This window comes from Vigna radiata, unplaced genomic scaffold, assembly GCF_000741045.1.
Source record: "Vigna radiata var. radiata cultivar VC1973A unplaced genomic scaffold, Vradiata_ver6 scaffold_212, whole genome shotgun sequence".
Classification (NCBI taxonomy): Eukaryota; Viridiplantae; Streptophyta; class Magnoliopsida; order Fabales; family Fabaceae; genus Vigna; species Vigna radiata.
This window is the reverse complement of record NW_014543432.1, coordinates 433,095-445,389: the sequence shown is the minus strand read 5'-3', so window position 1 is coordinate 445,389 and position 12,295 is coordinate 433,095.

Sequence of the window (12,295 nt, the reverse complement as noted above, 5' to 3'; positions counted from 1 at the left end):
TTGCCACTGTCTTCAGTTTTGTAACAAAAGATTGATTGCTTTTTACAGGAACACTTCAATCTCCTCACAGCTTGAGACTGTAGAAGGAAAACGTTTAATTTCTTCTCAGGTTCTTGCTCTATCTACTACGGTTTTTAATTGAATCGTTCATGTTTTACTTCAAATTTAAAGATTTTTCCTTGTCACTAATTTCTGCAGATGGAGAATAATAGGGGACTAACTCGCAATCACAACAAGGCAAAAAAAGAATCCCAGAAAGAACTACAAGGTACTCACTTTAATTGGGGTGAACAAAATCCTAAAATTTTGTTGGTTAACTGGTGTGTTTCTTGCTTGACATTTGTTATTTTTTTTCTTGTTATCTTAATTTTCTGCAGCTGAAGCATCAAAAAGCTGTTAAGAATCGTAAGGGGCAGGTTCAGAGTATCAGGAGACCAACTGCTCCTTATGGAGGGGAATCCTCTGGAATTAATGCAGCAATCAGTAGAAGCATCAGATTCAAGAGCTTATGCACTACGAACGCCATTTAACCAAGAATTTGTGTTGAATCTGGATGTTGAATCCTAAATTGCTCAGAAAATCATCATTCGATTTTACCCCAAATCCTAATTTTATTTTAACCCTAACTTTTACATATTTCACGTCACATTTAATTAATTTTTTAAAACACATAACAATGCCACATCATCAAATATTAGCCACCTGGCAATTCTGCCGTTAGTTTTTTAACACCGTTACCAAAAAGGACCTATTTGCACAGTTTTTGCAAAAGTTAGAACTTAAGTGAACTTTTAAAAAAAGGGAGGGCCACTTTAAACAAACCCTCCCAAAAGAGGGACCAAAATAGGTATTAAACCAAAAAAAATTAAGCTTATATGCTTCGGTTATCAAAAGACTCGAGGCCTAAAAGCCTTTTGACACCGGTTTCAGGTACACCTGAGGTTGTTTCTCTTGGCCAGAACTTGACGTGTTTGCAGCGTGTTGCAGGCGGTCAGGTGTAGCAGGCCTTTATGCCTCGGTTATGCATGCAACCAAGGCAATATCACATTTTTAGAAGCTTTTCAGACCATGTCAGGCCATGTTTAGGCACCGATTCCCTCTGCAACCGAGGTGGTATCGCTGTTATTGTTAACACCCTAGCAAGTGTACCAGATCGTATCAAGTAATATAATTGGTAAACCCAATATCGTTCTCCCCAAAGGACTCGAAGGCCTTATCTTTCGTGTAAACTAGAATCGTAAGACTTGTAAAGAAAATTAATTTGTAGTTTGGATGAATGGAGTTGTTGGGGTTTACAAATTCATCTTATCCACTCTCTCTTATCTACTCCTCTTATTTGATTCGCTTTGTTATCTAATTGTCATGCAAACTTTCTTAGTCTACCCTTAATCCGATCCCTCGACGAAAAGAGCATATTACTAATTACGGGCTTGCTATCCCTAGCCTCCCCTAGTAATTAATAATACATGATAAACGGAAGTAAAAACAATTGATCGTCCTACCCCCCTATCCCTAGGTGGTATTGCTTAATCAAGGAATTTCCCACCAGTTCATGACAGTACCGTACGTTCCCGTATCAATAAAGACAAACAACAATTATCGAATGAGTTAAACGATAAAAGCATTAAGCGTAGATGAGAAACCCAACAATTGATAATCATAGCATACGACAAGCATATAAATAAATAAGAGTTTCAATAAAAGAGAGTTTCAAAAGATTACATTGTTCCCCAACAACAAAAGGGTTTAGTTCACCATTGTCATGGTGAAACTAGATGAAAAATTATGGAAGAATGGAAAAACAAACCCTAGATTGGATAAAAAGGAGCCTAAGCATCCAAAAGATCTTCTCCAAGGAGTGAAAACTAGGTCTGGGCGCCCCTTTCTGTCAAAAGAATACATCTTAAGTCACACTAGGGCTATTTATAGCTGAGGAACGTCACTTTAGGCCCAAGCCCAACAGACAACCGCCCGACATCGCACTTTGCACCCGACAGTTTCCCCATAATCGTGCCACCGCCCAACGGGTGAGTTGTACCGCCCGGCGGTTTGCCTCTAATCGTGCCACCGCCTGCCTGGGCGCCAAACAGTGGCTTCCTCTCGCATTTGGCCTCTCATTCTAAACCTTAAAAGGTATATTTTGATCTCAAATGAAGCATGAAAATAACTGTTTTTCAACCGTTATCAATTATACACCGGTTCTCTTCTAACTGAGACCTATAAGGTCTCCTTAATTACAACACATTTTACACTAATATATATATATATATATATATATATATATATATATATATATATATATATATGTATTGTACTGTGAGATAGGACGGACGGTCGGATAATAGGAGGGGCGACTGCCGCAGCCCCCGAAGAAATGATAAGGGGCCCGAGTTAGGACGATCGGTATGATTCGGTCCAAGCAAACACCATGGTGGTGTCCGGCCTAGGAGACCGGACGTCCCTGCAGATCTTGAATTGCCAGCCTTGCCAGCGCGAATTCTCCAAAAACCAGCGACGAAACGTACTACCAAGGCGACGAACTTCATTGTAAGGCCGTCTGCATAACTGCCAACTGTCATAGACGGTCATGACGACCGGCAAGGTTCACAAGCTAAGGTATCAAATATTCGAGATTAAGGTAAAGCCAAATTAATCCTAACAGGCTTCTGATTGGGCCGTGATTAAGTTCCCACTAATGATTGGCCCATGAGAAAAACTATAAATAGGAGTCAAAGGTAAGAGGTAAGGACACACTGAATGCACATTTATTTCTCTCTTTCTCTCTCTATCTCTACCTTTATTACCAAAGAATTTGAGCACTGACTTGAGCGTCGGAGTATCGTTAACAGGTACCCGGACGATCGGACAGGAGAGAACGGTTGAACAAGGGTCGGATCAGCGGAGGACCGGACGGTTCGGAGTGGGAAATTGTGCAAGGGAGCTTGGACGAAATCCCGACCGGAACATATATATATATATATATATATATATATATATATATATATATATATATATATATATATATATATATATATATATATATATATATATATATATATATATATTCAATAATAAATGGTAATTATACTTCTAAATATTATATTAACATGTATACCAAGTCCAAATATAACGATGATCCTAAATAAGATTTTAATAAAATTTAAATAAACTTAAAATTTAATCAAGTATTTTTATTTTTAAACTTAAACTTCAATTAGATAAATACAATAAAAAAATTACGTTATACTTAGAATACAATTTAACATTATAAAAACAAAATTATTAATGTACGTCTCCTCCCCTCTAATAAAGTTCGAGTTAAAGAAATCCAATAAATATATATATATATATATATATATATATATATATATATATATATATATATATTTAAATCATCTTTCATCTACTAAAAAAAGAAAACTTGTTAATTAATCAAATTATTGAAATAGAACATAATAAACTGTTAAATTAATTTCGGGCTCTGTATTTTTTTTTCGACTCCATTTTTTAATTATGTTGTGTTATACGTTAAGATTTTATCTCTCTTTTTTTATCACGAGGTTGGATTCTGGTCAATACTAAAGTTTGTAATATTTTTATCCTAACTAAGCTCAAACCCATAATAGAGACTTTGATCCACTTTGTAACTCTAAGTGTATACTAAGGTAGAATGCCATCTTAATCAAATTATTTTTGTCAAAGTTAGAAAGGATTAAAAAGAATTTATCATCATTAATAATGACATGAGGGTATGTTCTCTGAGTTTTCACACATAAAAGAAAATGAACTATTTTTATCGTTATTCATCGCTTCAGTATTTATCTTTCCAATTGACTAGTGTTAACTTATCTAAATAAAATATATTTAGATTCTTAACTAACTTACTATCATATCATACTAATTCCTTTCTCTCTAAGTTATATTTTTACCGCAACATAAAAACCAAAATAAATAAACATAAATATATTTATTTTTTAATGAATTAATATAAAATATCTTTCTTCTATTTGATGATGAGATACAATTTAGTTTATTAATTATATTAACTTAACATCTTAATTTTATTTAATATTATGAGAACACTATATAATATAGAGTTTGTGAGATGAATATTAGGTTACATAGTGATCCGTTTGCTATTGATATAATTTAGGAAGTCTTAACTATATTGGGTTTGGTTCTAAAATTTGGTCCAATTTTAGAAGCTAAATTGGTCCACTAATTAATTAGACCGAGTTTTCAAAAATCAGAGGCCTGTATAATTCTAGGCCAAATTAGGCCTTTTTGGTAGCGTGACTGGTAAGAAAAGACTTTTAGACAGGATCAATTGTTTTTTTTTTTTTCCCTTTTCCAACTTAAATAAGACAAAATAAAATATGGACAGAAAAATGTAGAATTCAAGAAGTTTGGGTCGGACTAATCTTTTTTATTAATATGAAAAATTAACTATATTTTTTTTTTGTAATCAGTAGTGGGAATGTGGAGAGGAAAAGGATATTTGAGATATTAATCACTAAAATCAGTAGTCACTAAAATATTTGAGAATTTTTTATCTTGAAAAGTCAACTTCTAATTTCCTTAATTATCTCTCATTGGAAATTTATATTAAATGTAGAAATAAAATTTATTTTTGAAATGATATCATGGTATAGATAAAAAAATAGTTTAAATGTACTTATATATTTAAGTTCATTAATTTTTGTTAATTTTAATTTTGTACTTGATTAGAAGAATTTGTCCTTAAACTTTAAATATTTGAGTCTAAAGGAATTATTAAATATTTGACTAACTGGTTGATTAATATTTCAAATATACTTTTATTTATATTTTCATCACACATGAAATTTGACTTTTGATGCATATATTTTTTTCAAGAATTCATTCAATATTTTGGTGTTAATTACCTATTAATTACAACAAAAATTTATTTTTAACGACTGTTTTTTCAATACTTATGAGTAATGAATTATTGGATTTGATAAAAGAAATAAGTGGGAGATCATACTTTCATACGTACCAAAAAGTTGTTAAATACTAATCAAGTTAAGGACTACTTAGTAGATCTAGATGGGATGTTAAGATTTAAAGATAAAATATTTGTTTTTCACATGTCGGTCTTAGAGGAGGGTCACAAGTACATATTATATTTGTTAGAAAAGAGATCTCTTATATCTCAAATCAAGAGCGGGGTGAATTAGATTTTGTTTTAAAAAATTGATCTTTCAAAAAGCTTTTGTAAAATCTTTGGTTTTCTTGACATCAATAAAACAAGAATGATGAATCAACACTAAAAGAGAAAATGATAGCGAAAGATTAACACAAGCAATTTATACTGGTTTGGCCAAGCCTACATCAGTCTTCCTTCAACAACCTGAGTTGAAGGGATTCCATTATAATGATAGAGTTACAAGAATACAGATATATCTCCTCTCAAAGTACTACCTCACTCAAAATTACTATAGCAAACAAAGGGTGAACACCCTCACACTCTTACTAAACAGAGAACAATCACAACTCTCTTAACACCTTGAGAATAATCACAGCTCTCAATGAGAACACACACGGCTCTCTCCCATGGCACACATGTACAGGAATATAATCCTCATATTATAGATGATGAAACTGATCTTCTAAGTACACTTCAGTAGTGCATATCCAATCAGAATAATTTAGTATAGTTTCTTGATAGAATCTTGATGTGAAAAACTCAAATTTGATCATTGATTCTTCAAGGATCTTCTTAGATGCTCCTATAATCAAAACTCAATGAAAATGTTAGTTATGAAATTGATTGTAATTGAATTGTTTTGAAATAGCGCACAAGATAGTTATTTATAAAATTTCCTTAATTCTGAAGCATTTTAATCGACTACGAAATTTATGTAATTTGTTAAGTTTTTTCTTCTACTTTAACAAATTTGCTTATGTTTTGGTTTAACAGATTATAGAGTGCATGCAATCGATTATACATTTCTCATAAGCCAGTAATAAATTCATTTCATTGTTAAAAACAGTTAAGGCTTTAAATGAAATTGATTTTGAAATATGAAACATATTTAACCGATTATGAAACTTATGTAATCGGTTATTTCAACACTTGAGCAAATTTTTAAATCAATTTCCATTCTAAATAGATTAATACACTAATGAAACATATATTGGCATATCGTCGTGTTTTAATCGATTATACAACTTATGTAATCAGTTCTTACACAGTTATTTGGCCATGTTAAGCATACAAGTGATCTAGAGAGATCTAAGAAATTATATACATTGTTTAATCGATTATTGTTCATTAAGTGATGTCATGAGGACTGATTTGATACATTTTTCATATCATAAGGATTAAAGGTTGACATTTTTAAAAGCGGGGACTAAACTGAACATCATAACTTAACTTAGGGACCAAAAAAGGGTTTAAACCTAAAACATATATCTTATGTTGCATATATCTCAAATTCGCTTTGAAATCCATCATATATTCATCACCTTGAGTGTCACTACTCTATTGTAGAACTGTTAACACTTGCATCATATTTTTTGCTACATATAGCTGATATCCTAATGTCATTAGTGCAATAATACTCTATGCTCAATCCACATTGCATAAATTACATGAGTATTAGCAAACTTATTTGATATCAAATGTTATACATATGCTCTAATACAAATGCTCATATAACAAACATCAATATAAATGCTCTTATATATATCATATATGTCTGGTATAGTGTTTCATATAGATACATTGAGCTTTGATACACACTATAAATCAATCATATGTTGCTTACATATAGTGCTACATGTCTTTATGATACGGGGAGCATCATATTCTTAATGGTCTGTAAGTATTTTTTATGTTCTTTAGCTCATGCTTATTCCATGTTACTTGTTCTGCCATCTTTTGTTAATGTCCAAAGGGGGAGAGTAACTGAAAACATGTTTCTTGTTGTGCATCATAAAACAAGGGGGAGAATGTTGATAGGGGGCGCTATACCTACCCTACATATCTATGTTTTTTTGAAGAACAAGAAAATTGTTTTATAGTTTCTTGCACAACAAATGGCATAACAATTGCTTTATCCTTATTGTGTTTGTGCTTGATATGCTTAATATATGTATTCATTATTTGTTGATGAATCATGCTTTCATACCTATGTATCCAATATTTTGTGATTTGTTAACGAGATGTGCTATGAACAACAAATCACTTAATGAAAAACTTGTGATTTGTTAACGAATAGGACTGATTTGATACATTTTTCATATCATAGGGACTAAAGGTTGACATTTTTAAAAGCGGGGACTAAACTGAACATCAGAACTTAACTTAGGGACCAAAAAAGGGTTTAAACCTATGTTTCGTGCCAAACATGTATATAAGAACATTTGAAACCTGTCTAGCAACTTAAGAGGCAATTATAAGAATATAAAACCATATTCAATGACTTAATCGATTACACTATTAATGTAACAAATTAAGAAAACTATAGTTCAAATTTTTTTTAATAGATTATGAAACTGTTTAAACTGTTAAATTTCATCTATATTGTCACAACCGGGATATCGATGGGACGACGACGAAAGTTTTAAAAATAAATAAAACAAAGAGTTTGAAAATAAGAGTTTAGAGTCGCCACCATAGTTTATTCTGGAAAACTACGGAAAAACCATAAAATAAGGCTTGGTCTACAAAATCAAAGTTTGAGTTTGGCAGTCGGTTACGCATAGGGAAGGTTTTAGCACCCTACAACGCCTGCCGTAAAGCAGTAACTTTAATCAAATGTGCAAAGTTGATTTGGTTTTCAAAATGGTTATTTTTCTCCGAAAAATAATAATACAAGACAACACAGAGGAAACAAAACAATATTTTATATTTTTTATGAAGCCCGACAAGGATTGACCTTGCTTCTACGTATTCTCATTCATCATGAGAAATCAATGGTACGTAGTTCTTTTGGAAAATATGTCCAGATAATTGTTTAAGAAATTGATTTGTAAAATTGTTTGAAAAATTGGTTATGAATGATTCTAGATGATTTTGGATTTTTGGGAGGGGAATGATTTTTTTTTTGTATTTTGAAATTATCTTGAAAAAATGCCAACACTAGATCATGAGCTAGACACAAAATGAGTGAAAGATAAAATATTTTTGTGATTTTTGAAATGTTTTGTATTTTTTATGATTTTTTACATGATTGATATGATTAAGAAAAATTATGATAAAAGAATCACAAGAATGTTTACACTGATATGTGAGAAAACTATTTTTTAATTTTTTATTTAATTATCAAGCAAGTTTGAGACATGACATGACAATCAAAATTATTATTATGAAAAATGTAATTATGTTAATGATATCGGCAAGTGTACCGAATCGTATCGAGTAATAAAAATAGTAAGACCAAGTATCGTTTCTCTAGAGACTCACAGCCTAAATAGTCATGTGATTACTTAACTAATTAAGACTTTGATGAACAATTTTGGATTTTTGAATGCAAATACAAAAAGAGTAAATATGCATGCAATTTGATCAATTGAACAGAACCACAAAGGTGAATGGATGATATTTGTAATATGAGATGAATGTGCTGTTGGGGTTTAGATTTCACCTAGTTTACTCTCATGCATATAAGAATTCATCTTCTTCATTAATATCAATATCACTTTCTAAATTACTTAAAACCCGATGTCTCGGCGAAGAAAGCCTATCCTTAATTACCAGACCACATTGTCTTGCATCCCTAATAATTAATTATGCATTACGATTAGAAGCTTAAGATAACCAAGCATTCTACCCCTATGTCTAGGCAATAGTTCCCTTAGGAGAAATTCCCCAAATCTAGACTTCTTGTTGGAAAACAGGTAGGCTTCGTTTCAACACCAAGAGGGGGGTGAATTGGTGAGGTTTCAAAATCAGAGTCTTTTTAAAATCTTTTTCGCAAAGTATCAACCTTTACATAGTTTCTTGAATCACAAGGAATGAAAATTCTAAGTACAGCGGAAAATACAAAGTTTACTATGAAAGTAGTAAAGTCGACTTAAGTAAAAGTGTAGGGATAGAGAAATGAAACACAGATTTTTATACTAGTTCGGCCTCAATGCCTACATCTAGTGTCCTTCCACAATCCGAAAGCAAATGAACTATAACGGTCAAGGTTTTTACAACAAGGCTTTTATAGAGACCTCCACGTCCAAAATATAAAACACCTCTCTAACCCTCTAACCAAAATATAGGCAATACACACAACAAGATCTACAGCAAGATATCCCCTCTCCTGCAATCTTCAACCCACTTTGAACAATCCTCAAAGTGTGTAAAGACTCCACGAGTGATGGGGAAGTGCATGCCTAGAATGAATAGACTAAAATGGCATACAAGAAATGGAGAGAAATTAAAAGTGGAAAAGATTAGAGAAAGAGGAAACTTATGACTTAAGGATGCGCCACTTGAAGGAAGCTCCAAGATAAGCATCAAAAGAGGACCGCCACTTGCTTGAGCAAGATAAGGTCTGCCCAAAAGAGGGAGTTGGAGACAGAATACTATCTCAAAAGAGGATTGCAAAGGTGCAAATCAACTCAAATTCAATTCATTCAAGGTAAGGTACAAAAAGGAGACCCCTAAGCCTTCTTATATAACCTTTGGAGTGAGCTAGGATGCAAGATCTAGGAGATATGGGACTTTTGAGTGTGTAGTCCATCCAGCAGCTGTTGCAGGTCTTCTAGGGACTTTTGAGTCCCACATTGCTTAATTCTCTCCACTCCAAAGGGTTTATAAGGCAATTAGTTCTCCTATAGTTCAAAACATGGAAACTAGCTATGCTACCTTGCACTAACGCCTAGGACGCCCATTTCCTCTCCAATTCTTTTTAAGACCAAGCCATGGAAAGTCCCACATTGCTTGTTCTTAAAGAGAACAAAGAGTTTATAAGAGTTTATTCACAAGAACTAAGAGAAAGAAATCAAAGAGGCAAATACACACCTATGAAACCTATTCTACTTTTTTTGTACAAACATATAAAGAAGACAAGAAGTAAAATGATTTCCTTTAGCCATGCTTCTTGTCATCCTTTTATTCTCTTCATTACTTGGCCCATCCATGATCACATCAACGAGTCAACCCCCTGCAATCCCAACAGTATAACAACCACAATCTTTACCAAAGATTGAGATAAGTCTTGATCAGCAGACGTGCACCAAATGTGCAGAGTATGATCAACCAGTAGGCACAAAAATCTTTCTCCTTCGAAGAACCTCTTCAAAGATAGATCACCACGGTCTTCTTGATGAGTTCTTGGAGCAAATTCTCAAAGATCATGATCTATAAATCAAAATGAAAGTGTTAGAATAACCAAAGTCTCTGTGATTAACTAAGGCACGTCTATTTATAGTTTTCTATAAATCAGACGATCCTGTAGTCGACTAGGCTACTAATAGAGTCAACTATCCTTAGACAGTTATAACAGTTAAGTCAAACAGTAGCAGTCAACAACAAAAAAATTGACTTTGCATTTAATACAATTGACTATCATAAATGCTTTAACTAACTTTTGCAATATAGACGTTACTGTACATAAGCATAACAAAATTTCAAACATAACAACTAACTAAGTCGGATCCACTACGCATCTAATCGACTTAGGCATGACAACTCAGTTTGAAAAAGTTTTCAATGCAAAATCACTTACAACACTGCTTTTGAAAATTTGTGCATAGTCACGAGTTTTAATCGACTTGCTTCATAATGAAGTCGACTTAAAACTTGTGGTTATGCCACACAGTGTAAGTTCATAAAAGTGCATGTGGTTTTCTTCTTCAAAAACATGTGTAATGAAACCATAAATAATGTATCATATATAAGCTCAGTAAATGTGCATTCACATATCAAAATCAACACAAAACATGTTCAATAAGAAATCATCTAATAAAAACAGAACATGTAACACATAACAAAACATGTGTTATTAATAATGTGTTGTCATCATCAAAAACCAGAGTAACTAGAGCACTGTGAGATTAAGGTTAGTTAAACCAGTGCTTCCCTTATCAACAATATCAACACTTCTCATTATGTGTCCATATCAAAGAAACCATTAATCATGCCATGAATGAGTTAAACACAGCAAGCATAGAGAATGGAAGAAAAACCCTAACAATTAATGAAAGAAGCACATATCAATAGTAAGAATCAATTCAAATACATGAGAGTTCACAAGGTTAAGTTATCCCCCAACAACAAATAGAAATTAGTTCTTCATTGTCATGGAGAAACTAGATGTACAATGGAAATAGAATGAAAGATAAACCCTAAAAACTGAAGATGAGTGCTCCTGCATCCAATTGTGAATTTACGCTTTTTCTGTCAAAAGATACCAACCCTAGGACATCCAAGTCCTTAAATAGATCAAATAAAAAGTCCAAGCCCATGTTGTCGGAGCTCAACACCCTAACTTAGGGCAGTCGAGCTTGAATGCAAGAGTAGTTGTGCTCAGCACCCTTCAGAGGGAGCCTAGGCGTGAAGCGACACTCAAAAGTTGGTGCTCAGTGCCCCAGGAAGGGCGCTGTTAACGGTTGAAAACATCGTCATTTTATACTATTTTGATACTAAAAATACCCTTGATGACATAGAAACTAGTTTCAAATCATGCTTTTGCTTAAGTTAGGAGAATAAGAGAGTTGAAGGTGGAATTATTGGTTTTATGCTTGGTTTTCCTTGTTTTGACAGGAATTAAGATGAATTGGAAGAAGAAGTTGAAGTAGCAAGGAGTTGGGACTTAGGAAAGCTGGAAAAGTAGTACAAAGAGGAGTTGTAGATGGCGCCTGAGCGCCCTTTTAGAGGCCCTCAACGTAGAGCTCACACATTAGCGCCTGAGCGCCACCGCTGAGCGTCAGTTTAGTGTTGTAGATACCACTTGGGCGCCCTTTTGGGGTGTTGAGCGCAACTTCAAAACCGCAGGTGACGCTTGGGTGCCTTTTTAAGGGCGTTGAGCGTGGAACTCTCGCATTCGCGCCTGGGCGCCCTAAGTGGGGCGCTGAGCGCCGATGACGTGGGCTTGGACTTGTTTTCTACTATTATTTCAAACTATTTAATGATTTGGACAACCTAAAGAGGTATCTTTTGACAGAACGAGGTGCAGAAACACTCTTTCTCACCCATTGGAGGCAGATTTGGATGCAGAAGCTCCGATCTTCAACTTTTACGGTTTTATCTTTCATTCTTTTCCATATTTCATCTAGTTTCACCATGTCTATGGTGAACTAAACTTCAATTGTTGTTGGGGAAATGATGTAATCC